The sequence below is a fragment of the Bos grunniens genome, chromosome 2 (genome assembly GCF_055505025.1).
Source record: "Bos grunniens cultivar Pamir isolate PY7600 chromosome 2, Bosgru_T2T1.0, whole genome shotgun sequence".
In the NCBI taxonomy this organism is placed as follows: Eukaryota; Metazoa; Chordata; class Mammalia; order Artiodactyla; family Bovidae; genus Bos; species Bos grunniens.
In genome coordinates, this window is record NC_141166.1 from 100896756 (window position 1) to 100922783 (window position 26028).

The 26028-nt window shown below is 40.5% G+C and overlaps 1 protein-coding gene across 28 annotated transcripts in view; it reads right to left on the bottom strand.

Moving 5' to 3' along the window:
- The window catches only part of RBMS1 (RNA binding motif single stranded interacting protein 1), a 219968-nt gene that overhangs the window by 95872 nt on the left and 98068 nt on the right, over nt 1-26028 (bottom strand). The gene's annotated exons all lie outside the window — the stretch shown is intronic.

Genomic DNA, 26028 nt, shown 5'->3' on the forward strand with positions numbered 1-26028 from the left:
CATTTTAATTTACATCTTAAAAAAGATCTGTTCATTCTGCAAAAGTATTCTCTCCTTCAATATGAAATTAATAACAGGACAACTCAGTAAACTATTCTCTACATGCCCTTGAAATAAGACTAAAATTTTGTAAGATTTTCTTTACATATTTTAAGGAATACATTCAAGACTCAAAGTGAACTTGCATAAAGTTATGCAATAATATTTTAATATACAGTCATTCAGAAAACACTGGACTTTTGAAAAGGTTTTCAAATGCTGAAAAACACTTGATTGAAAGTTGCTGACAATTTTATTGAGATGATTCCTAGCGATTAAAAAAGAAAAAAAGATTACTCTTCAAGTGTCAGAAAGTTAAAGAGTTCAGTCAAGATGCTCAAAGAACGAAGACTTCACCTCGTTCTAAGACAGGCCCATGGCTTCTTTGAGACATTTGGATAAGATTCACAGGTCAGCTGCCTTTCACTCTGGCTAACCTTGTGAAATTTAACCCCTGTGAGAATGGTGCAGAAGCTGGAAACATTCCCAGGCCTGGCAGCAACCAACGTAACTTCTGTAAAGCCTGCAAGCCAGGGCTCAGTGTGGTTTTAGCCACCTAGGAAGACTGTCTGAAAATGTACTCACACCAGATAATTGTTAACCAATTGAAAGAAACCACAGTTCTCCGTCCCTGTGCCACACACATGACCTCTGAGGAAGTGAAATGGTTCAGCGTGAGATGCAAGTAAGCACACCCTAAAGTGTTCTCACAGCAAATGTTCTGCAATTTTGCACCAGGACAGGAATTTTTTCACTTCACCACTTCTAAATAATAAATAAGACTAACCAACACAGTCCTAATAAAGGACATCACTGATACTGAACAACAGTTTGAAGATGTAAAATTAGTCACTAGACATGGATCAAAAATATCAAACCTTAGGACTTTTACTACCACAAACAAGAAAATAAAGCATATCTAAGACACAATTCAATTCCACTTTATAGAGTTCAAAAAGCAGACCTCTGGCAATACATACAACCCCTCTCACCTTGTTGGCAATCTCAACACCCCAGGATAGAATGTCCAGCTTTGCACCACGTTTCTACCTTGGCCATCCTAACTCCACAGTATCCTGGGGCATGGGGCTCCTCGTGGATCTAGACATGAAACGTATACTATGCAGATTTTTCTTCTCATTCCCCAGGGTCCTTGCTAAAATCACAGCCCAGACACGACTTTATCTCAAAGGATTGTTTTTCAAAAAGGAGTGTTGCCAGAAGGGTTAACAATAGTCAATGTATTGATGAACGCTGAACTTGAACCAGGAACATCAGCGATGCTTAACCCCAATGAAACCTGCCTGAGATCATATCCTATCAAATCTATTTGATTTATGCCCTTAATAAGCAGGTGAACTCAAACCCTTTCCTGTCATCCCTTGTGTTTCTCTAAGAGGTAAAACCTGCTTTCCAGGTATAAACTAAGCCTTGTCTCTTGCACTGTCACTGATGGCACTGCAGACCCCCATCCGGGCCATAAAGAGGTCTGTGTTCCTTCTCCAAGGTCATTCAATATAACTGCTGGCTGATACCTGCAATCAGCCAGGTGCCTCTTCTTTCTTTCAGTGAAGAGCAGAGGGGCTGGGACGTAACCCAAACATCTGCCTCCCTGTCCCTAGCTTTCGACTTACACAAAGAACTGACAGCCGTAGATGATTAGGCAAGACTGAAATTTTTCTTAAATCACTTCTGATTAACATCCAAGAACCTGGTCCTTGCCACAAACACACTGTTTTTCCCAGTAAGACTTGGTGTGTTCAGTGCAGCAGTCGGGGAAGGCAATGTGCTCACCTGGGTAAGCTTTGCAGGGGTCTGACAGAAGCTGTGGATTTCGGGTCAATGCCCACCTCTCAGGGGGATGCCATGCAAAGCCAGTGAACCGCTGGTGTTTGAAAGACTGCATTCCAAGTTGGCGTTAGCTCTTACCTCTGCTATTCTCTGGGGTGGAAAGTGGAGTGCCAGGCATGGACTTTCTGTCGTTAAAAGAAACACCTGGGGGCATGATTTATCAGGAGATTTTTTTGGACATGAAGGAGTAGGCTTTTATTCACGTATTTGGCAGAAGTAGAACTGTGATTTACATAGCTGATCTAATATATCTTTGACAGGCCTCCCTATTTATGACAGTAATATTTTCCTAGTCTGGGAAGTAGGTGGGGAGCAAATACCCTCTGTCCCTCCCCACTTACTCTTCAACTTACTCTCTGGGGATAAGAAATCTCCTAATATTCCTATCTCAGGTGGGAGAAGGGGGTTCCTGAATGCATCTCAAGGAGGATGACTGGTCTCTGGTGAATCCTGGCGACCAAGTTTAAATTTAAATGTATCCTAATAGCAACTGTCACAAATGGCTGATGACTAAAGAGAAGAAGCATTAAGTTAGTCCAGGTTGTCAATTTTCTAAAACTTTAGACCAAAGACTGAGTTTTTCAAACTCATCGAAATTAAAAAGTTAAATCCTAATAAAGACTGGACACATGTTCAAAGAAGAAAATCCAAACACAATAAAGGAGTTTATTCCAAAATATTCAGAATTGGTTAACCATAACTAGAAGAGCAGGGTAATAATTACTATCATATATTGCATGTTTCATATGCGCCAGACACTGTGCCACGTGCTGTGTATGTATTATCTCACTTAACCCAGATGAGACAGATGCATTCTTGTTTTCGCATTTTGAAGATCAGAAAACTGAGTCTCAGGAGACATTAAGTAATGTGTCATGGTTACACTTTTAGTAGGTGGCAGGACTGGAATTTGAACTCAGGACTGCTGGACAAAAAAGTCAAAGCCCTTAATCTGTGCCCTAAATGGCATCCGAAACACTGTCCATATCCTAAATGTGCTATTTGTATTACTTCATTTTTCTGTGCTCATCCTTCCTGCAAGTTAAATGACTAAATTCCAGTTTCTCTGAAATATGATACTTAATACCATCGGTGGCTGCACTTTTAAAAAAATGTCAAAGGTGCCTTTAAGTTAATTTAATGATCACAGAACTCAGCTTGTGTGTGTGTGTGTGTGTGTTTAAGGAAATCTTTTAAAAGGTCAGTTTTAAAAATTCTATCTTATAGATCTTTTCACTAAAAGAATTCTGCAAACAACTTTGGAAAATTACAGCATGTTACAGATGAACATCAGAGTCATCATTTTAGGAAGGCTCCACTCAACAAAAGAATGAAACCCTCACTCCCAGACTGAAATACAAACCCTGACAAGTCTTTACCTTAGTTAGGACCCTGCTGATCAACTCAAAGCAATTACATTTTACAGTCACATGCCTCAACAGCATGAACAGCAAACTTAGGGAGAGAAAAAAAGCTTGTAAGTAGATGATACTTGACCAAACTTCGTTTTCATTACTGGCTGTCCTTTTACATTTTGCCTCTCAAGATCCCTAAGCTGCCCCCAAATTTGAAAAGACACCCCCCTTCCCCGCCACCAACCTTTCACCCACTGGATGAAGCGTGTAGACAATTTTCACAAATTCAACCTATTTACTTAAGGAACTGGATGGCTGAATGACCACCACTAAGTGATGGCTCATCCTACAAGAGCTAAGAAGTCTATTCCAATCTTCTCTGGCCTAATCTCACTGCTTTAGTTCAGGCAAACAATATACCTAGCAAATTGTCATCCAAGGGGAAAAACAAGCTAATTCAGTTTTCACAATAACATTTATTAGTAACTGGGCTAAATTCTCATTCAGAGTTGACGGTGAATAATTGGGTTGCTGTTAGCAGAGCTTCTCTGCATTCTCTGTAGGAGTGGATGTGGCATCAGCAGGAGGAGTGCTTGTCAGCACTCAGGGAGGACTTCCTGTGTGGACCACAATCAGGGAGGACTTCCTGTGTGGACCACAATCAGGGAGGACTTCCTGTGTGGACAGCTCTGTTGCCTCCATCAAAGCAGGAAGGCCTACTCACCTCCTACACTAAAAGACGCCTGGCACACAGCAACTATATGTACGGTAAATCTATTTCACTCTCATCACATCACCCCTATTCCAATGCACACTAAGAAGCCTCTTCTGTATAAATGCATCAAAAAGCATTTTTTTAAAGGGATTAGCTGTGTGTGAACTAAAAATATATTAGTAATCATGTACATTGTTGCAAATTTCTATTCAGCAAAGACAATTAAAGACTGGTCACTATAAATTCTATTGTCTTATTTCCTTCCTATTTCTAATAGGCTAAAGAATAGTGCTCTGACCAATTTTACAGTTGAAGTGGTTCTTCCCCCACCCCCACCTCCCCATTTAGTAACTTCCCTAAGAATATATTTTGAAGGGAAAGGAAATCTAGTACCTGGCTTTTAATTACCCTCAAGTCTTCTTTAAGGCTGTCATCCTTATAGTTTAAGATTATAGTCCATAATCTCTGTCTCCACCCTGCCACCCCTATACACACACACACACACACACACACACACACAGAGGGACAGATAGACACCCACTATCAAACAGCAGGGAGGTCTACCACCTCAACTATTTCTTTATCCAATAATCACCACAGTCATTCCTGAGAGCAGACTGGAGTCTGGAGTCATAGACATTATCATTTCTCCAGGAAACAGTATGATATCAAGCCTGGCATGAGCGGAGTACTATACAAAGGCACTGTCTACCAGACTAGTTCCATACACTGGTTCTTCTCTCTAAACTTCCAATATGTAAAGGGAATTTAATAATTTAAGGGAACTATGGAACGGGACGGGTGGGGTATGGGGAGCATGTGAATGGGCCCATTTTCACCACCGTCAGGGCATTTTTGTTGGTTTGTTTTCTTTTAGACATCTGAGTGGCTCCAAAAGGGCTAGGAATAATGGCTGAGAAAGAAAGTTTCTGGCATAGGCAGCTGGGAAAGTACACAGCTGAGAAGTGGGAGGTGAGTTAGTGAGAGATGAGAAGCTGGTCAGGAAGCAGATGTTCTTCCGGGTGGGCCCGGAGGCGAAAGGACGGCACCAGCAGTAACCAAGAACAATGGTGCCCCTTCACACATGCAAGGTCTTACTCACCATCCATCACGTGGGAAGGAGGACAAATGGGCAGTTATCAGTTAATCCCACTGGATGCCAGGATATCAAAGCTTAAGATCACAAAGCTAATTAGCTAATGAACTGGCTCTTATACTGTCACTGTCCCTTGTTTGGAAATAAACTTTGTAGCCTCCAACTATGAAACTGAGCAATAGATTATTCAGTATTTTTTGCTGGATTATGTCTGTTGAAGCAAAGAGGTTCACGTTATTATGTGAGCTAAAAGTAAAAATTTCTAAGACTTCATAATTAATATTCTCTAAGATACCTATCAAATCGGATCCTTAAGTGTAAAGTTGCAATCTCTACCCATAAATCTCTTGAGTCCTAAATATCTTTACCTAAGCATCATTCTCTTAAGCTTTGGGTAAAAGAAAAATAAATTTAAGATGTGCACTGAAATTTTAAAATGTACCGTTCTGATGATTGCTGTGGACAATGGAGGAAGTGAATGCACGTGTGGCAGCCAGGGCAGGTGGGAAATCTCTGAATCTCCCTCTCAGTTTTGTTGTAAACCTAAAACTACTTTTAAAAAAAGTCTTTAAAAAGCACAAAAATCAACATTAAGATATCAAACTGAAGGTATTAAATATAAGTTATTCACCAAAAAACTGTGAGGGGCCTACGGCAATGGGCTCAAAACTTCCTTACCAGAAAGCACATTCATTAGGAGGGAAAAGCTTTTAGCAGTGGGCTCCTGGCCTTATCTGCCCTTAACTGCATCACGTTTAATGGTGTGGCATGGTATGGTTTCTAAAAATAGTTATAGTTCAACCAAGGCAAGATCAGGGGTGAAAGGGCCTGGGGCAGAAAGGTTGAAGAAGGCTTCACCAAAGGGGTAGATGGCTAAGTGAGCTGAATATTAATGGCAAGTCATTAAAAACAGAGGAAGCGCAGTGCTGAAAGGGATGGGTGTGCGGGGAGAGAAGTGCCAACAAAGATACAGAAAGGATGCAGCATTCTTCATGAAAGCCAGGGAGAAGACCAACCTTGGTTGGCTCAAGGGTATGGCAGAACAGGGTGATGTCTGCGGAGGAGAAGGGACAGTGGGATGGCACTAGAAAGGCAGCAAGATTACCTAGAAATCAATACAGAATATGGCTATAGTGCCACACATGACTGTTCAGGCTCACAGGGAGAATAGAAAATTCAAATGGTAAATGAAGTGCATAGCTTGTGGAAAACATAAAACAAAGCAAAGTCTTCCCCCTCTTCTCTACAAAAAGGTATACAGGCACGAAAAATGACTGAATGGGAGAATATCTGGATTCCAATCTTGTCTTGGCCAGTAACGGGAATGTCATCTCTGGACCTCACAGTTCCTCACCTGGGAAATGAGCAGATTGGACTGGGTGATTTCTAAGCTCCCCTCCACTTCCAGATTTTAAGAGGCTAGCTAATGCTTCTTGCTGTATCCAGCTAAGGTATATCATGACCAAACTCAGCCAGGTTCCTGGTACTCTTACTGACCTGTGCCACTAGCTGAAAAATGGAGTAAGAGGTTGAATCAGCAGACCTGAGAAGCTACAGGCACAGCTAAAAGACAGACAGGAGTCACACTGTGGTCTCAACTCCCTACATCACTCAGGCCAAGCACAGAGTCCTATCAGTCACAGATGTTTATGAGGAAAGACTATAAACATGGACGCTATACTGAAATTAAAACTAAAGTTTAAAGAAACAAATTCTAAAAGTTTTTTAAATATAATATTCAGAGTTCTTGGAGCCAGGGTGGTCTTACGGTAAAAATATTATAGCTGAAGTTGCCTTAATAATGTTGACCTACCGAGACTTTATGTTGGTTAACAGCCTCATATCTCTTTGTTTCAATAGGTAATCAGCAAAAAGCTGCATTTCACATTCTATTTAATCTCACATAAAACAAGGACCATGTGATAGCTCCAAAATCACCCTAAAAGAACGTTCCTAACAACCAGCTATGTTCCACACGGTAAACAAAAAATCCTGCCAAACTGCAGGTACAAAACGGATTACTCTTCTGGATTCTGAAAGCAGGTGCATGGAGTATTTTTATTCTCATTCTGGGTCTCAAATGAAGAATTTTCAAATCCACACCCGTTATATTCCTCGACACAGAGTCCTGTGAAGGGACAAGAACAGACTCTTCCTTTTTACTCAAAATAAACTGAAAAAAAGGAAACTTCCTAAGGGAAGTGCAGGGTTACCTTTATCATGACAGCTCAGAACATCTCTGCAAAGCCTGAATTTCCTGCTTCACCCCAATGAAGTGAGCATGCTGGCATGGACAACTTCCTTCCATCTGTTTTTAAAAGTCTATGTACAGTACAGTTTGTATCTTCTAGCATTTCTTGTAAGTAAAGAATTATTGCTGAGATTGCAAAGTCCTCAGGGTGGAAACTACCTATTTAAAAATATACTTTCTTCACACTATACAATACTTACTGAAAGTACTGTAAAGTGATTAACTAAACGTAAAGTTAAAAAAGTGATTATGAAACAGTTTACCCCCCAAAAAAAAACCCCAAATGAATTTATTCAAGGTATTCTTTTTTTTCAATATGCAAAGGGACATGTGAATAAGCTGGGAGCATTATGGGTTTCACAAATTAGCCCCTGGAGAAAAAAGCATTCTCTCTACTTTCAGGAAACCAAATAAATATCTGAAATCTTCCCATAATAATCATTAAAAAAAAAAAAAAAAATCTTATCTGACAGTGTTGTGATTTGTATACAGTCAAAGTAAAACATCAACAGGAAAAAAAATTAAGTTAATACAACTCAAAAAAATTAAGAGTCACATTTATTTCTTTTTCATGGCACAATTCAGCAGTTTACATCTGACGCAATACAGATAATCAGTGTTAAGGACAGCTCTTTATTCTGCATCTCTGTGTACGTATCTTGACCTGTCTGTGAGCAAACAGAGGACTGTCTCTGAGATACACTGTCTTCAGACACAAAGCTCAGTGGCTTCCCCCTACCCCTCTTTTGCCTGAGATCCACCTAAAAATTAATTAACTTTTGGCCTGAGATTGAAACCCTGTATACACATACAGACACATTTAAAACTGAAGCAAAAATTTTGTGAAATAGTTATTGTCCTTTACCACAGACAATGTGCCATTATACTATCTTTTCTTGTCTATTTCCTTGAATAAGAAATGCTGGCGGCAACCTACTAAATTGAGTTCAGACCCCACTAATATTGCCCCTTGTGGGTTACAAAACAGTGCTCTGCAGCGTTTCTCAAACTCTGCATTGTTAAAATGCAGATTTTGACTCAGCCATTTGGGTAGAGCCAAGATTCTGCAGTTATAGCAAGCTTCTTTCTGGGTGTTGGCCATGCACAAGGCAGGACTCAAGGCAATGTGTACTCCTGGCGAGAAAGAATGCATTTTGGAAAGGCCCCTTGCCAGCTTTAAGAAGGAGTAAGGCTTACCTATCCACAAAATAAGATGAAAAGCTCTGTTCTTCTGCTTTCCAGAGCTGAGAGAGGGATCAGAGATCATGCAGTCCAGTAATTCTCAACCGGAAGTATAATGGAAACTTAAAAGATGGGTCAGGAGTGGAGACAGGACAGTGTTCTTATTTTTATCCAGGAAGACCTGACTGTTAATGTGTTGACAAACATTGATCTAATTCAATGTTACTTTTCAGGAAACCCCTCTGAGGCCCAGAGATGTCAAAGCATATGTATGTCCAATGACATACAGCTAATTCAAGGCAGAACTAAGTCTCTCTTCCCACCACTGCTGTCAACAGGCACCAGCCTTATTTGCCATAAGTACTGCAGCAATTATGACAGTACATGCCAAGTTTTCTCAATGAGTCTTGTAAAGGAAAATTGATATGCTAGCCCTATTAAGGCATCATAGAAAAAAGTGTATATTTTGTACTGCCTCTGATACATCTCATATTTTAAATGGCTTACCTAGCTGTCCATGTGTATGCTAGACATCCAGTTTCCTACTTACCATCCCCCCACCCAAAAAAAATCTCACATTATCTATTAAACTTATCATTCAAAAATCCCTAAAAAAATTCTGTGAATGCTACCATTTTTATTTTCATGTCTATATTAAAAATTTGTGACTAACACAATCAGTATCTGTACCATCTACAAGGAGATAAACCAAATCAAACAGATGAATTATAGCAGTTTGCTGCCTTGCTGTCAGAGAAGTACATTCAGGGTCAACTGGCAATTTAATAAGCTTAGATTAAAACCCTCTGAAAAATCACTAGAATTGTCTGCCCACTGTCTAGTCCCCTTGTGTATGTCACAAACTCACTCACTTAAAGCAAACAACTTCAACCTTCAGTTTTCTTACAAAGAAAACAGAGATTTGTGAGATTCTCCTTTCATGTGTTTCAGTGTTTGGTTTTATGCCAAAGCTTCACAATGGTTATACTCATATAATTCTCTAAGATGAGTAGGTTTTCCTTTAGAAGCCCCAAAAGTTAGGATAAACCTGCTCCCAGCAGCTCACCAGTATACTTAAAAGAACTGTATCTCTTTCGACCTGGTAGGCATTTCTCTACTTTTTTGCAGGGACAATTTTCTTCCACATTGTATTTCTCTTGTATATTTGAATATCTATTGGGCTTCCCCGGTGGCTCAGGTGGTTTAAGAATCCGCCTGCAATGCAGGAGACCCAGGTTCGATGGCTGGGTGGAAGAGATCTCCTGGAGAAGGAAGTGGCGACCTACTCCAATATTCTTGCCTGGAAAAACCCATGGACAGAGAAGCTTGGCAGGCTACAGTCCACAGGGTCACAAAGAGTTGGACGACTTAGCCACTAAACCATCACTGCTTCCAGCAGCCTGGAGACTCTCCTCTGTCTTATGGAGCCAACCCGTGCACCACTGCTGTCTCATCACTTCAGGACTGATGGTATCAGCCCTGGGGTACTTGGGGGCCTTGGTAGGAAACCAACCCAAATTCTGGCAAGGTTCACACCTCTCTTCATCATTTCTGAAGTGGATAAACTAATCCACATCTTAATTCTGTAGTAAGTGGAATGTGGGAAATGGTTTCAGTATTTATGCAAACCAGACATGACTCCTTTTTCAAAAGAAAAATTATTTCATAATACTCTTTGTTTAAAGTAGGGAGTTGTTGCTCAAGAAGAAAAAAAGTTAACCTATTAATCTTCCTAAAGATCTTTTTATTTTCTGTTGCTCAAGTTAATCACAAAGCATCCATTCTTCTGAAGCATCTCCTTCTGAAATTGACTGAAAACTGAAAACTTCAGAAGGAGGTTCTTTTCCAAAAAACCTTGGACGGTAGGAATCAAGTTCTAACTCTTGGTAGAAAGGAGACCTGGAACCTCTGTGAGTTTGAGGGGCCAGGTGTGGGGGTCACATCTCCCCCAACAGCACAGGTCTTACTCATTCCATTGCGTCTTCCCATCCCCCTTTCTTCTCGTTTAGTTTCACTATACTAGCATATACTCTTTACCTCTGCAGCATAAAATCAAACATGCAATCTTTCATTCTCAATCATAACCCCAGATTAGTCTAACTTATTAGTGACAAGTACCCAAAGTGGGCTATATAAATCTCTGCCCTTCTAAATGCACAAGAAAACGACACCATTTCTTCCCACTCATCAACAAAGTATTATCATAAAAAAATTTATGAAGACAATTGTACCTAAATGGCGGAGAAGGCAATGGCACCCTACTCCAGTACTCTTGCCTGGAAAATCCCATGGATGGAGGAGCCTGGTAGGCTGCAGTCCATGGGGTCGCTAAAAGTCAGACACGATTGAGCGACTTCACTTTCACTTTTCACTTTCCTGCATTGGAGAAGGAAATGGCAACCCACTCCAGTGTTCTTGCCTGGAGAATCCCAGGGACGGGGGAGCCTGGTGGGCTGCCGTCTATGGGGTCGCACAGAGTCAGATACGACTGAAGTAACAGCAGTAGCAGTACCTAAATGGAAATTGGCTTCAGGAGACTCCACACTCAATGACCAGGAAGGAGGGACCAGCTTTCTGCATCCACCCCATCTAATTCAAAGCAGCCAATGAGCACTGCCAGCATAGGAAAGGGAAGGTGAACCCCTGCCCTGACAGAGCAGACGGGAATGGTTCAGGTGCGACCTGCAGCCACCTGGGATCTCCTAGGCTCTCGGAACTGTGTGAACACAAAGCAGCAGCAGAGGAACCTCAGAGAACCTGTGCATTACCAAACCATTCTGTTGAAACAGAAAAAAAAAAAAAAAAAATGCAGGAGGGGAACACCAACAGCTTTAAAACTTCTATTTCTCCCTATAGACAACATCACAAATCCTTTAATTCAAGTCTTTGGATACTTCCTTTACATTCTAGATTTAATCCCCAAACAGTACTCTCTGCCCAATTTAAAAATCAGGGCATAGAACAAAGGAATGAACTAAAAAGAATGGTAGATTTTTTTTTTCTTTTTTTTAAAGATCAGAACCAGGCATTATAACTTCTAGTATGGGGGAAAAAAAAAAGGAATGAGTGGGCAAGCTGCCTTCTCTCCACTCCCGCCAGGGAAAGCAGAGGGGGCTGTCCTAACCTCATGGCACAGAGGGTGCCAGTCAACTGCTGCTCTGCTCATCTCTGCAACCCAGTAGCTGCTCCCAGTTATGTAAGAATTGTTCAAGTTAAAATATCACCCTAGTTTTAGGAGAACTTCCATTACCAAGCAAATTAGGAGGAGATACAGATCTAAAAAGTCATTTAATCCTGCCTGGATACATTTTTCAAAAGGTAATATATAAATTATAAATACTGAAGCCAGAACTTATCCATTAAAATCTTAGACAGGTTATCTCACTCTGCTGTCCCCAGAAATACACATGGAAACTCTGCCTGCACTGGAGACTCTAACTTCATCTTTATTCTTCTTACAAAATTCAAGCATGTCTGGCAATAATAGCTGATATGCAAAAGCTCATTAGCATTTATCTTTCTTGAAAAAGACAGAATGCCAAGAACAATATTTTTCTCTTAATTGAGGGGAGGAGGCTTAGCCATTTGTTTACCTGTTTTAGTTGGGGCTATAATATTTTATCGTTTTACTGTCAAATTTATCTAGACAATCTTTTAAAACAGCAAAACAAGCAGAAACTAAAGGGAAAACACCATTTTAAACCATGACAACTTATTGCAAACATTTTTTTCTAGAAAACTGAGTGTTATTCACTGTACTGATTCCTAACATTGTTGAGCGTTTATTGTGTTTTTTTTGGTACCAAGCTAGATGCTTTGTATGTATTTTTTCATTAAATCACAATTAAGGAGGTATGATTTTCACCATGTTACAGCTGAGAAAACAGAAGTTAAGAGATTTTTCCCAGCATCATGGAGGAGGTAGCAGTCTGGATGTGAAATATGGTCTGCCTGACAACCTCCTTAGGAGCTAAGCAGAGAGAAAATGCAGGTAAGGGAGGGTGTATCCTTGAGTTTCACTGAGTTGGGAGCCTTAAGAAAATGACGTCTGCTGGAATAGTTTGCCTATGTCATGATTATTAAAAATCTTCCTAACGTCCATCAATAAAAGATTAACTGAAGGTTTCTGGCTCAAGAAAGTGGTTACAGGAATGGTGAAACTTAGTGATATGTCCTCTCTTACCGCCATCCCAACAGTACAGCATGACTCTGAAAGAATATCTCTACAAAACACTCAGGCCACATGCTTTCCTTTAGGTCTTCTCAATACACAGTTATCTTAATTTTAACAAACGTTTAACACTTTCTATTTTTAAATATTAAAAAGTATTTAAAGATATTTCTACCTTTGAATTAAAGAATAAATCTCCTCCCTTGGCCTGTAAGCCCCTTGAGGACATGTAACCACATCCTGCCTGATTATCCCATCCTGCACAGCACAGAGCCTGGACCAAGCGCTTTTTGTGGGTGGAAAGGGAAGAAATATAGGCGGACACATGTTAGAAACCATGGAACTGTAGCAGGACTTTAAATGGGACACGCTGAACATCTCTGGGGTGTAAAGAGGCGAGAGGAGCTGGCCAGGGCTAGACGACGGGTAGAGCTTAAGTGTCTGAGAAAGGAGTCTGACATCTGGGACAGAAGGCATCCATCATAGCCTTTTTGTAGCTGAAACAAGATCTCTATTTTCACTGAAATCCAGACTTGAAGCATCTCTGGGACAATTTCCCAACTCTGACAGGTGGACTTTTAAAATTCCTAGTTTCGACTTCAAAAACACCAGGGAGGCTAGACAAATTATGATTGATAGTAAGAATTATAATTTGGCAAAAAAGATGAGTCCTAATAATCTTAATCTTATTTCCTTTGGATACAGGAGATATGTGGGTATCTGTCTTTTCAAAACAGATTAATCAGAATTACTATAAACCTTCAAGAAGATGTAATCACTCTGGGATCCTCCTGCCTTTGGTAATGGCCACATCTGGTCAGGCAGTTGTTATTCATTCTTGCCAGGATTTGCTTTATTAGACTCTCAATTGAAAAATGACACCTTCACTCCAATCCTTTTAATTGATTTTTAACATTAGAGAAGTATAAGACAGAGAGTTACTTAGAGGACTAACTTCTTAATGGAATCATCTGAGTAGTCTGATAAAATTCTCTCAGATGAATTCCAAACCGTGCCTGCCATCCCTTCAACTGCAGCGTGGCTTTCAAAAAACTAGACAAAGAAAAAGCTACTCCTTGAAATGAACCTCAATTCTTTAAAAAAGTTAATTAAATAATAAGTATCACCATCTTAAAACAATTTAAGTGTCATTAGTTTCTGTCAGGAAATTTAAAACTTACATTTGTATAGTAACCAAAGCATTACATATGTACATTAAGCCATATCAAAGCTAAAGGTGAAGTATAAATGAAGAGACAGTGGGAAATGGCTGTATTACTTTCCCAGAGCTTCTATAACAAATTACCACAAACCTAGTAGCTTACATGGCTTCCCTGGTGGCTCAGTGGTGAAAGAATCTGTCTGCCCAGGAGACACAGGAGAAGACATAGGAGATGTGGGTTCGACATCTGGGTAGGGAAGAGCCCTTGGAGAAAGGGAATGGCCACCCACTCCAGTACTCTTGCCTGGAAAATGCCATGGACAGAGGAGCCTGGTGGGCTACAGTCCATGGGGTCACAAACGAGTCGGACACAATAGAGCAACTGAACAACAACAACAAATGGCTTATAACAACAGATATTTATTCTCTCACAGTTCAGGAGGCCACAAGTCAGAAATCAAGGGTTAGCAGGGCAGCCCTCCCTCTGGAGGCTCTAAGGCAGACTCCCTCCCTGTCTCTTCTAATTTTGGGAGGCTCCTACACTTTCACGCATTGGAGAAGGAAATGGCAACCCACTCGTGTTCTTGCCTGGAGAATCCCAGGGACGGGGGAGCCTGGTGGGCTGCCGTCTATGGGGTCGCACAGAGTCAGACACGCCTGAAGTGACTCAGCAGGAGCAACCATTCTTTTTCTCAAGGTAGCATAATTCCAACCTGACTTCACCTTTACACAGCCACCTCTCTGTGTCTCTCTGGGTCCTCTCCTCTTCTTATAAGGACACTGGTCATTGGATTTCAGGCCCACTCTAATTCTATTAATACTTTTTAATCTCAAGATCCTTAACTAATTATATCTGCAAAAGACTGTATTTCCAAATTAAGTCACATTTTGGATTTCTGGTTAGACACATGTTTTGGGAACCACTATTCAACCCACTGAAGTGACTTTCCCTAAAGGCTGATCTTGACTCTCCTAATCAGACTTCTAAACGTACTTATATAATCAAAACATGTATAGAAAGTTATGTCAGTACCACTATATTGAGGCTTCCTTGGTGGTTCAGTGGTAAAGAATCCACCTGTCAATGTAGCAGACATAGGTTTGATCCCTGGGTGGGGAAGATCCCTTGGAGAAGGAAATGGCAACTGAATCTCATCTCTTCATCTATAAATAAGGATGATACTGGGAATTCGCTGGCAGGGGTTAGGACTTGGCACTTTCACTGCTGAGGGCCTGGGTTCAATCCCTGGGTGGGGAACTAAGATCCTGCAAACCGTACCATGTGGCCAAGAAAAAATTAAGGATTCTACTGTGATACTGTCTATTCTGGCTCACAGAGTAGTTATGAAGACTCACACTAATCACTGCTGGGCCTCCAGTAAAACACCAAGCTTGGAAGAAGCGCTTAATGACATCCAGCTACATTTGAGTTCATCTTTCTCGGTGTCTCTCTCTCATCTTGGTACCCAGAGGGTTCTGCCAAGTATAGACACCACCAGTCCTAAGCTTGCAACTGACTTATAGAGGAAAGCAGCTCCTCAATCCCCTCCCCTCCTACTCTGAGGCTCCTTTGCAAAGCTACAGTAAAGAGAATGGAGAAAACTGAAAATGTAAACTACCCTGTGCATTCAAAAGTGGAAGAAGCTGCAAAAGGAAAGGGAAACTGCGGAAGCTGATCACCCAGGAAAGGCTCCCTGGGAAGGCTGGCCTAACCAAACCTTTCCTACTCCCTGAGCTTTTCCATTTGGATTAGTTTTAGCACTTAAAATTCCAACTAGAGATGCATTTGGGTTGGGGCCTCTCTTTTAAAATCCCCAAACTTCCTGAATCTGATGTGCTAAAATAGTCATCACCTAAAACAGTTGAGATGAGCATCAGCAAGGGAACTTAAAGACATACATTTGTTCCATTAGAGGTGCCTAACTTTTGTCATGTTGAACCTTCAGAGAGGTAGGAGAGAGAGTGCAATAGGCCACCCAATTTACATTTTTCACTATGATTATTAGAAGTGAGAAAGGTATTTTCTTCCTCTACTGAAGGTATCATATGACAAGCCTCTGCTCACCGGAGACTCAGAACTGAAGCTGGCACCACCACCGGTTCTCAAATTCCATTAGAAGACTTCGGGCTTTGGGGCTAACCTGGGAATCTAGCTATTGCTAATAACATTTTGACTGGCAAATCTAGGAACCAACTTATCGAATACAATGTTCCTTTGGGAAAAAAAAAGTGTTCTGATTTTTAAAATTTCAAGTTACAGATGAACTTCTGGATGAGAACTTTCAATATCCATGCAATAGGATGATTTCATTTCTCAATTTAAATATTCAAATTTTATTAATTGTAGGTAAAACAACCCTAGTGCTCTAAGCAGTTAAATCAGTTGGCTAATACTCATGTATGGTCAAACCAACCATACAGGTCTTTTCACATACCAAGTTGTATTCAATTTCCCTCAGTATTTTCTTTTTTTCCCACTGAACTGCACAATTTTATGATTACTTATTCCCATCTACGCTCTTTCTGTTAACAGGTACCTATCTTCCAGTGGGCTGGTACTTTTTGCTAATTGATATTCTCTGTAGTGCACCACTCTTCCCAGCTGGATGTCCTCTGAAGAATTGAGAAGCATATTTTCTACACGGTGTACAAGTTGCTGTTTTCAACAAGTTCATCTCAGGATATTTTCTGTCTGGTTTATCAAATCCTAAGACTAACCCCACCTCTTGTCTTCCCTGACTGCTTTTTCTCTCTTAGGAAGAGATAGAGCTATCGGTGACTGTCAATATAGAAGTTAAAAATACCAAAATACTGCCAGCAGCAGCAGTAAATGGGGCTGAGGAGGTGGTCATGATGGGGAAAACACTGAGGCAAGTGAGATGACAATAACCATTCGTTTTATCTTAATGGTTCTTTTCGCCCTATTCCCTAAGGAGTAGACTGAATACGAATTGGGTAAATCTCTAAATTTTATTAGGAAGAGGTTTTAATAACCAAATGTTGTTTACTAAAATTAACGAATTGGGTAAATCTCTAAATTTTATTAGGAAGAGGTTTTAATAACCAAATGTTGTTTACTAAAATTAACAGTAACTGCCAAGTTTTGTGGACTGTGGCTTAGCAAGAAGAAAAGATGCACTTGGGTGATACTGTCTGATGGGCCAACCGGTCCTGTACTTGCTCCTGATTGGACAGCTGTCCAGCTGGTGGGGGGAGGCTTAGCAATGGTGTGAGTCCTGGGACCTCTCCCGTCCCTGCTGCCAATGGCAGTCTTGTCCACTCTGTATGCAGAGCAGAGATGTTGAGGAAGAGAGTCAACAAAACAGAGAAATGGAAGCTCACTCTTATCACACACACGTACGCTATGTGGGCTCTGAGATGCTCAGCAATTTCCTCTCCCCAACAAGTACACACAGCTAGCAGTATACATACCTCCTCCATCCCCTCAATATGCATACACACCCTAGGCAGCTACTTAAAAAAACATGCGTGGCAAAAATTCGACTAGGCGATAAAAAAAGAAAAAGCTTTCTGTATTCTAGATTTTAAAGATTTTCATCTGGTCCCTGAGGTTTATGCCTGGCCCTGGCATCTTGGCTGGCTCAGCACTTCTACAGACTGAACTCTGAAACTATTTCCAGTTTCCTACAGAAACACAGAATGGCTCAAATGCACCAGTCCAGCTGGTCCAGTGCTCTGGACAACCAAGGTTCCAAGGGACAAATGCAGTTAGCTTTTCTGATGTCGGCCTTGAAAGCTACACCTCAATTTTTCTTTGGACCCGATTTTGACTTGTTGCTCATATATATGTCATTCTCTTACTTGGCACCCATCTACTACTGCCTGCATCACTCCTGGACTTAAAAGATCACTGCTTTATAAGCAAGCTCATTCTTTTAAGTCACCTCAGCTCAGTTCAGTTCAGTTCGGTCACTCAGTCGTGTCCGAGTCTTTGTGACCCCATGAACTGCAGCACGCCAGGCCTCCCTGTCCAGCACCAACTCCCGAAGTTCACTCAAACTCACGTCCATTAAGTCAGTGATGCCATTCCCTTCTCTTCCTGCCCGCAATCCCTCCCAGAATCAGAGTCTTTTCCAATGAATCAACTCTTCATATGAGGTGGCCAAAGTACTGGAGTTTCAGCTTTAGCATCATTCCTTCCAAAGAACACTCAGGACTGATCTCCTTTAGAATGGACTGGTTGGATCTCCTTGCAGTCCAAGGGACTCTCAAGAGTCTTCTCCAACACCACAGTTCAAAAGCATCAATTCTTCGGCACTCAGCTTTCTTCACAGTCCAACTCTCACATCCATACGTGACCACTGGAAAAACCATAGCCTTGACTAGACGGACCTTTGTTGGCAAAGTAATGTCTCTGCTTTTGAATATGCTATCTAGGTTGGTCATAACTTTTCTTCCAAGGAGTAAGCGTCTTTTACTTTCAAGGCTGCAATCACCATCTGCAGTGATTTTGGAGCCCAGAAAAATAAAGTCTGACACTGTTTACACTGTTTCCCCATCTATTTGCCAAGAAGTGATGGGACCAAGAGCCCTTAAAATGTCCCTGCAGCATTTGAGAAAGTGAGGTAGTGGGACCCAGTGATTTATCTTTTTAATAAGCACCCCAGGAAACTGATGCATGTAGTCCAATGCCTATGTAATGCATAGAACCAAGAGAACACACTTTTGAAATTCAAAGACCCTGGTGTTCCTCCTACTCTGGAATGTCAACCCTCTGGTCTCTACAACTGATCTGAGCATTCAGGGCACTGAGGCCCTCACCCACTTAAGCCCCAGCACCCTGGCTGTGACTACCTTATTCACAAAGCAGCTGCCATCTTGTTCCCTTGCTCCCCACCCGGTCTCTTTAAACTCTTCCAAATGACACTTGATCCTTTGACTTGCCGGCAGGAAAAGGCGTCTCCCCTTTCTAAAACTGCACACTCTCTGGTCACACCCTCTAGATCCTCTTTTGCATCAGCTGATTCAAGCAATTTCTGGTTCCCTGATCTGACACTTGTTATTAACCCTCCCTCAGATGTGAGAGGTTTTTGTGGCTCCTCCTGGACAGACACGGAGGGAGTTCAATGTCCAGCTCTACATATACTTCACTGGGTACAAAGAAACATCAACTCGCCTGCTGGGAGCCATGCTCTGGGACAAGGCGCTCCACAGGGCACCTCCTGCGCAGTTTCAAGACATCTTGCTCTTCCCATTCAGAGTCAGGGAGTCAAGTCCACATCTGTTCATCTTACAAACAAACTGTCTCAATTCTTACCTAAGTTTGTGTGACTATATGTGGTAAAACAAACAAACTTCAGAAAGTGGCAGCTTTTATAAACTCAACGACTTCATACTGGGCAGAAATGTACCTTCCCTGACATAGAGAAGTGCCAGTCACTGATAAATTCTTGCCTAAATAATGACTGGTAAGTATGTCTACTTCACACACTGAGGTAGTTTGCAGTAAGGAAATAAAATGTTTAAAGAAAACCTGACAATGAAATCAGCAAATATTGTGGCCCAAATAATGCATGCAAAAATGCTATGCTCTGTAAACACTATGCTGCAAAGAAATAGTTTCCATGTACACAGAGATCTTAAACAATCTAGTGGGTAACGAGAAACACATCCAAACAAAAAGTTAGAGAACTCAGAAATTAAGCAACAATTATATATACAATGAGGAATCCTTTGATAAAGAGAAATGATTAATTTAGCCTTTTTTAAAATGGGTGCCATTAAGATACATCCTTAGTATCTGTCAAAAAAAAAAAAAAAAAAGGAGTGGAGTGGTCCTGGAAGAAAGAAAGAAAAGGTAAAAGAAAGAATAACAAAAGCAAGGAACCTCTAATGGAATGGATGAACACCTTTAAATCTTTGTATAAGACTCAAGAAGTTCTGATATGACTCCACATTCTTACAGAACTACAGCTCTATAACAGCTTTGAAAACAAACTTACAAATGGCAAGAATCTCCCTGTTCTGAAGGATTTACCTAATAACTATAGGAACTCACTCCCATTCCAAGTCCCTAGGGGTAACCTAATACCTTAATGGGTAACGGTGCAATTCATCCCTTTCTGAATATAAACGGCATTACCGCTTCTCCACACCACACACACACATCCAAGATGAGATGTGGGTGATGGAAAACTATCACATCAGAATTCTGCTCTCATGTAACAGCAGGAACTGCAGGAAAAAAGAGATCACAGAGATCATCATCCTGGAGGAGGCAGAACTTGAACTTCAACTTCCAAAAGATAGGGAAGTGAGCTTGAAAAGGAGAGGACAGAGTTCCATGGCCATATGTGACAGCTTAACAAAAGTGTGGAGGAGAAGAAGGAAAAACAGACTTCAGAAAGCACGGGAAGTATTAATAACTTTGACTGGAATGGCAAGTATGAACTTGAGCAAAGCAGACTGGGGACACAGCAGTTAGTTCCTCAAGGTCCTGGAAGACTTGGGCTGGAAATGGACACATCCCTAGCCATGTGCATGTTTAAACTATTTCTGTAAAGAAGTATCTTTTATCTTACAGGTTAAACACAACAGAACAAAAATCATCTATATATTATATACAAGAGGGCCACCAGGATAACTAACGTTTGTGTTATGAAAGCCAAGGTGACCACGAGTGAATCACAAAGCAATTTACCTTTATTTTGGGTCCACCAGGGAACCCAACAGATGAATGCAATTCCAGGTGAATGCAAGTCTGGTATCAGATTGTTGTGCATTGAATTTTGTCCTCCCACCAAAAAAAAAAAACAAACCTTATACATTGCAGTTCTAACCCCCAGTATCTTAGAATGTGACCTTACTTGAGACAGAGCCTTTACAAAGGTAACTGAGTTAAGATGAGGTCATTAGGGTGGATTCTAATATGGCTAGTGTCCTTATTAAAAGGCAAAATCTAGACAAAGAGATAGACATCCACACAGGGAGAATGTTATGTGAAGACGGGAGTTAGGAACGAGGCCTGAAAAGATTCTTCTCTAACACGTCAGAAGAAATGTGGCCCTGCCAACACCTCGATCTTGGCTGTCTATCTTCCAGACTGTGGGAAAAGAAACTTCTACTGTTTAATAACTCAGCCGGTGGAACTTTGTTATGGCAGCTATAGGAAATTAAGGCAAAAAATATTTTTAAGGGAAAAAAATTAATATTTTACTCCTAGGATGTTATTTCTATTTTATCACAGACAGAAAGCTGTGATAAACATCTCACCATTTCAGAATGATGACCAAGATTTAGGGATTCTCAAAAAAAAAGACCAAGGTAGTATTGATTATACAGATACACGAAAGAAGCCTCCCCAAATGGAACCAAACGAAATATCTAGTCAAGATTGAGTCTTTAATCTAAAACCTTTTGATCAAAGCTAAGACTCAAACCTATACTCACTTGGTTTTTATTCTCTATTTTGATGGTGCTAATAAGTATCACTACTTCTGGTCTGAATGTCATTTTCTTTCAATTCTTTCTGTGCACCTTTTGGTAAAAGAGTCAATGAATAAAGGATTCTATAAATCAGGGGTCTGCAAACTACTGTCCAGAGGCCTAATCTCATTTGCTACTTGCTTTTGTAAATAAAGTTTTATTGGAACACAGCCCATTTGAAAGCATTCTCTATGGCGTTCTGGAAGCCACAGGCAGTGCTAAGTAATTGTAACAGAGCCCTTACAGCCTGCAAAGCCTAAAATACTTACTGTTAGGCCCTTCACAGAAAACTATGTGCTGACCCCGGCCATAGATACTCTATAAAATGTATGAGCCACTTTTATGTAAACTTTTATTTATTATTTCCTTGACTGTCAACAATCCTAGCTCTACAAATACTATATTTTCCAATTCTTCAAACATTCAGCTAGTGAATAATGAAAAGAAGAGCCTTTTAGAAACTGAATTAGTACTACTTTTGCCTGAATTTCTCTTTGTGCTCTCTACCTTTCCCACTCCTCTTTTAGAGAACTAAAACAAATTTGGCAATGAATTAATGTCAAGAATATGAAAGATATACTTTGGTGTCTTTTCTACTCTACTTTACACCCTAATAAACTGTGTGTGTTTGTGTGTCTGTGTGTGTGTGTGTGTTCGTCGCTCAGTCATGTCCGACTTTTTGTGACCCCATGGACTGTAGCCCTCCAGGCTCCTCTGTCCATGGAATTCTCCAGCCAAGAACAATGGAGTAAGTAGTCATTCCTTTCTCCAGGGGATCTTCCCAAATTCAGGGATTGAACCTGGATCTCCTGCATTGCAGGTAGATTCTTTACCATCTGAGCCACCAGGGAAGCCCAGTAAGCAGCTTATTAGAGTCAGTTAAAGGGTACAGTAACTCTAACATGACAACCAACACAATGACAAAATGGGCCAACTGAGAATCTTGTTTCTATCCCAGAACCAAGTCAAATGCACCTAAATGTCAAATAGTCAAAATTCAGGTCAATTAGAGTAATATATGCCAGCAAATTAGTAAAACTCAGCAGTGGCCACAGGACTGGAAAAGGTCAGTTTTCATTCCAATCCCAAAGAAAGGCAATGCCAAAGAATGCTCAAACTACCGCACAATTGCACTCATCTCACATGCTAGTAAAGTGATGCTCAAAATTCTCCAAGCCAGGCTTCAGCAATACGTGAACCGTGAACTTCCAGATGTTCAAGCTGGTTTTAGAAAAGGCAGAGGAACCAGAGATCAAATTGCCAACATCTGCTGGATCATGGAAAAAGCAAGAGAGTTCCAGAAAAACATCTATTTCTGCTTTATTGACTATGCCAAAGCCTTTGACTGTGTGGATCACAATAAACTGTGGAAAATTCTGAAAGAGATGGGAATACCAGACTACCTGACCTGCCTCTTGAGAAACCTATATGCAGGTCAGCAAGCAACAGTTAGAATTGGACATGGAACAACAGACTGGTTCCAAATAGGAAAAGGAGTACGTCAAGGCTGTATATTGTCACCCTGCTTATTTAACTTCTATGCAGAGTACATCATGAGAAACGCTGGGCTGGAAGAAGCACAAGCTGGAATCAAGATTGCCGGGAGAAATATCAATAACCTCAGATATGCAGATGACACCACCCTTATGGCAGAAAGTGAAGAGGAACTCAAAAGCCTCTTGATGAAAGTGAAAGTGGAGAGTGAAAAAGTTGGCTTAAAGCTCAACATTCAGAAAACGAAGATCATGGCATCTGGTCCCATCACTTCATGGGAAATAGATGGGGAACAGTGGAAACAGTGTCAGACTTTATTTTTCGGGGCTCCAAAATCACTGCAGATGGTGACTGCAGCCATGAAAGTATAAGATGCTTACTCCTTGGAAGAAAAGTTATGACCAACCTAGATAGCATATTCAAAAGCAGAGACATTACTTTGCCCACAAAGGTCTGTCTAGTCAAGGCTGTGGTTTTTCCAGTGGTCACGTATGGATGTGAGAGTTGGATTGTGAAGAAAGCTGAGCGCCGAAGAATTGATGCTTTTGAACTGTGGTGTTGGAGAAGACTCTCCAGAGTCCCTTGGACTGCAAGGAGATCCAACCAGTCCATTCTAAAGGAGACCAGTCCTGGGTGTTCATTGGAAGGACTGATGCTGAGGCTGAAACTCCAATACTTTGGCCACCTCATGTGAAGAGCTGATTCATTGGAAAAGACCCTGATGCTGGGAGGGATTGGGGGCAGGAGGAGAAGGGGATGAAAGAGGATGAGATGGCTGGATGGCATCACCGACTCGATGCACATGAGTTTGGGTGAACTCTGGGAGTTGGTGACGGACAGGGAGGCCTGGCGTGCTGCGATTCATGGGGTCGCAAAGAGTCGGACACAACTGAGCCACTGAACTGAACTGAGAGCAAGACAGCTACAGGTTACACATGTTCTTACACCGTGCACTTCTTAAATAGCTACACCTCTTATGTTACTGATTCATTTCTACCTTATCTAGTTATTTATACCTGCTCCATAGCTCCCATTTCACTATGATGTTGAGAAGTAAAACCATTAATTTCTTATTCCCTTCAGAACTAACACTGCACTTGGCCCATAAAATACTGATTGAATGAATGATAATCCAAGATGAATTTGTTTGCAAAGGTTCAAACTGCACTGTAGTCAGGATATACGAGTTCTACTCCTGGCTTTGTTACAGATAAGCTGAGTGATGTTGAAATATCCTCACCTCTAAGGTCCTTTACTAATATTCTGTGCTCCTTTTGTGATACGTATGATATTACAGACATTATTTCATATCACTTCATCCAGAACACTAGTATCACATTACAGGATTCATTTAGAATAAATTTTCATGTTGCAGACACCAGAAAAAATTAGTGCAGGTTTCTGACAGGGACCCACCCATTTTTCTTTAAACTACGCAACTACAAACCTTAAGATACATAAAAAGAGAAACTCTCCAAGTGAACTATTAGCACCTAAAAGATCATAATGGTAACAGAGGGCAACAAACTGGTCATTTAGATTTTTAAAGAGCATATTTTACTGTGTCCTAGATGGGCCTTTAGCACACAGCAGCACTGTAAAGTCTAAACTGTGGTTTCTTCTATACAGGAACTTAACCTAGAAACCACAGAGCAAATTTTGCATGCTGTAATAAGTCAGGCAGGAAGGGGCTAAAAATATGTAAATTTGTCTACCCACAGCCAATTAGGTGAAAAAGACAAAACAAAATTAGAGGGCAAAAGAATGTTCATTAATAATTAGAACCTGTGGGTTTTCTAGATCACTGATATTTAAAACTAGATTGATTTCCCAAGTCAGTAATCTAGATTTCGTAAATGCTGCAAGAAATAATAAAATAGGTGGGAAAACTAAACTTAAAAGAGGAGCAATTAAAAACAAAACAGATAACAGATGGCAGATACTAATTTACTTTGTCTGAAAGTAACACATAGCATACCATCCCTAAGGACTTACTTGTTCACAGAATAAAAAAACGTCATATGAAAACAATTCTGAAAACACTGGTGCAAGGTGTGCCACAGAATCTTGGAAAAGTCAAGATTCTGAAGGCAGGATGATGGAGCACTCAGGGTCAAAACATCTAGGCCTTAGAACTGAGATTTTGAACAAACCATTCAGTGTCTCTGGATTCTAATTTCCTTAGTAAATTACATGGGTTGGACTAAACCATCTTTAAAGTCCCTTCCAACTCTAACAGGCCAAAGGGTTCCTTTAAAAAAGTGTTTCCCAAATTGTTCCACAGAATGTCTAGTAAATATTCTAGGTACCATGATCAAATAGTTTTGGAAACAATGAGAAACAAAATTTGGACAAAAGTCTTTACTGTAGGACTTCTCAGACTTTTTAATGCTGATTTCCACTATTACTCTCTAAGACAGTAACACTATATAGCATGTAGTGTTTCCCAAGTTTCTTTGAACACTAAATATTTTAATTCCAGAACACTTTTAACATTTAAAAGAACTCCAGAATCTTAGAGGACACAATTTGGGAAAAGCAGCTTTGAACGATAAGACTTTATAAACTTAGAATCACATGCTGAAGGAAACAAAATACTCATGTAATAGCTGGAAAGGGCACCCATTTCAGAAGCCATAACAATATCTCTGTAGTGTTTCTCTGTCATAAAGTCTGTCATTAATCCCTTGACCTTTTACTCTAGGAAGTAAAGGACAATGTAAGAATCATTTCCATTTATCAATGACAACTGAGTTATCCTTCTAGATCTTTCTCCTCAAAAAGTATTTTCTACTAATGAATAGAATGATCACAATCTTCCACTAATATTATCACTTTGTGATCCATCCACTGAGATCCTCTTGCGTAAAGTAACTTGTTAGGCGATATCCTAAGGAAGAAGTGAAGACAGAGCACCTGTGCCAGATAATGGGTCAAGTGCTGTCATGCCTATGACCTCATTGAATCATCTCAATTACATTAAGTAACTATTTTACTTCGTTTTGCCACTGAGGAAATCAAGACCCAGGAAGTTTAAGAAATGAGTTCACAGTAATAGAATAAATGATGAAGCTGGGATCCACACCCATGTCCACCTTTTTTTCCTTAAAAGCAACTTAAAATGTTTTGAAATAGTTTGATGGTATGTTTTAAAACTTAATTTCAGCTTGTGGTTCAGTTGAAAACATGAATTATTTTGGTTTGTGGTTCATGATTGAAGTCTGTTTGATATATGCTTTGATTTACACAAATATCTGAACAGTGGT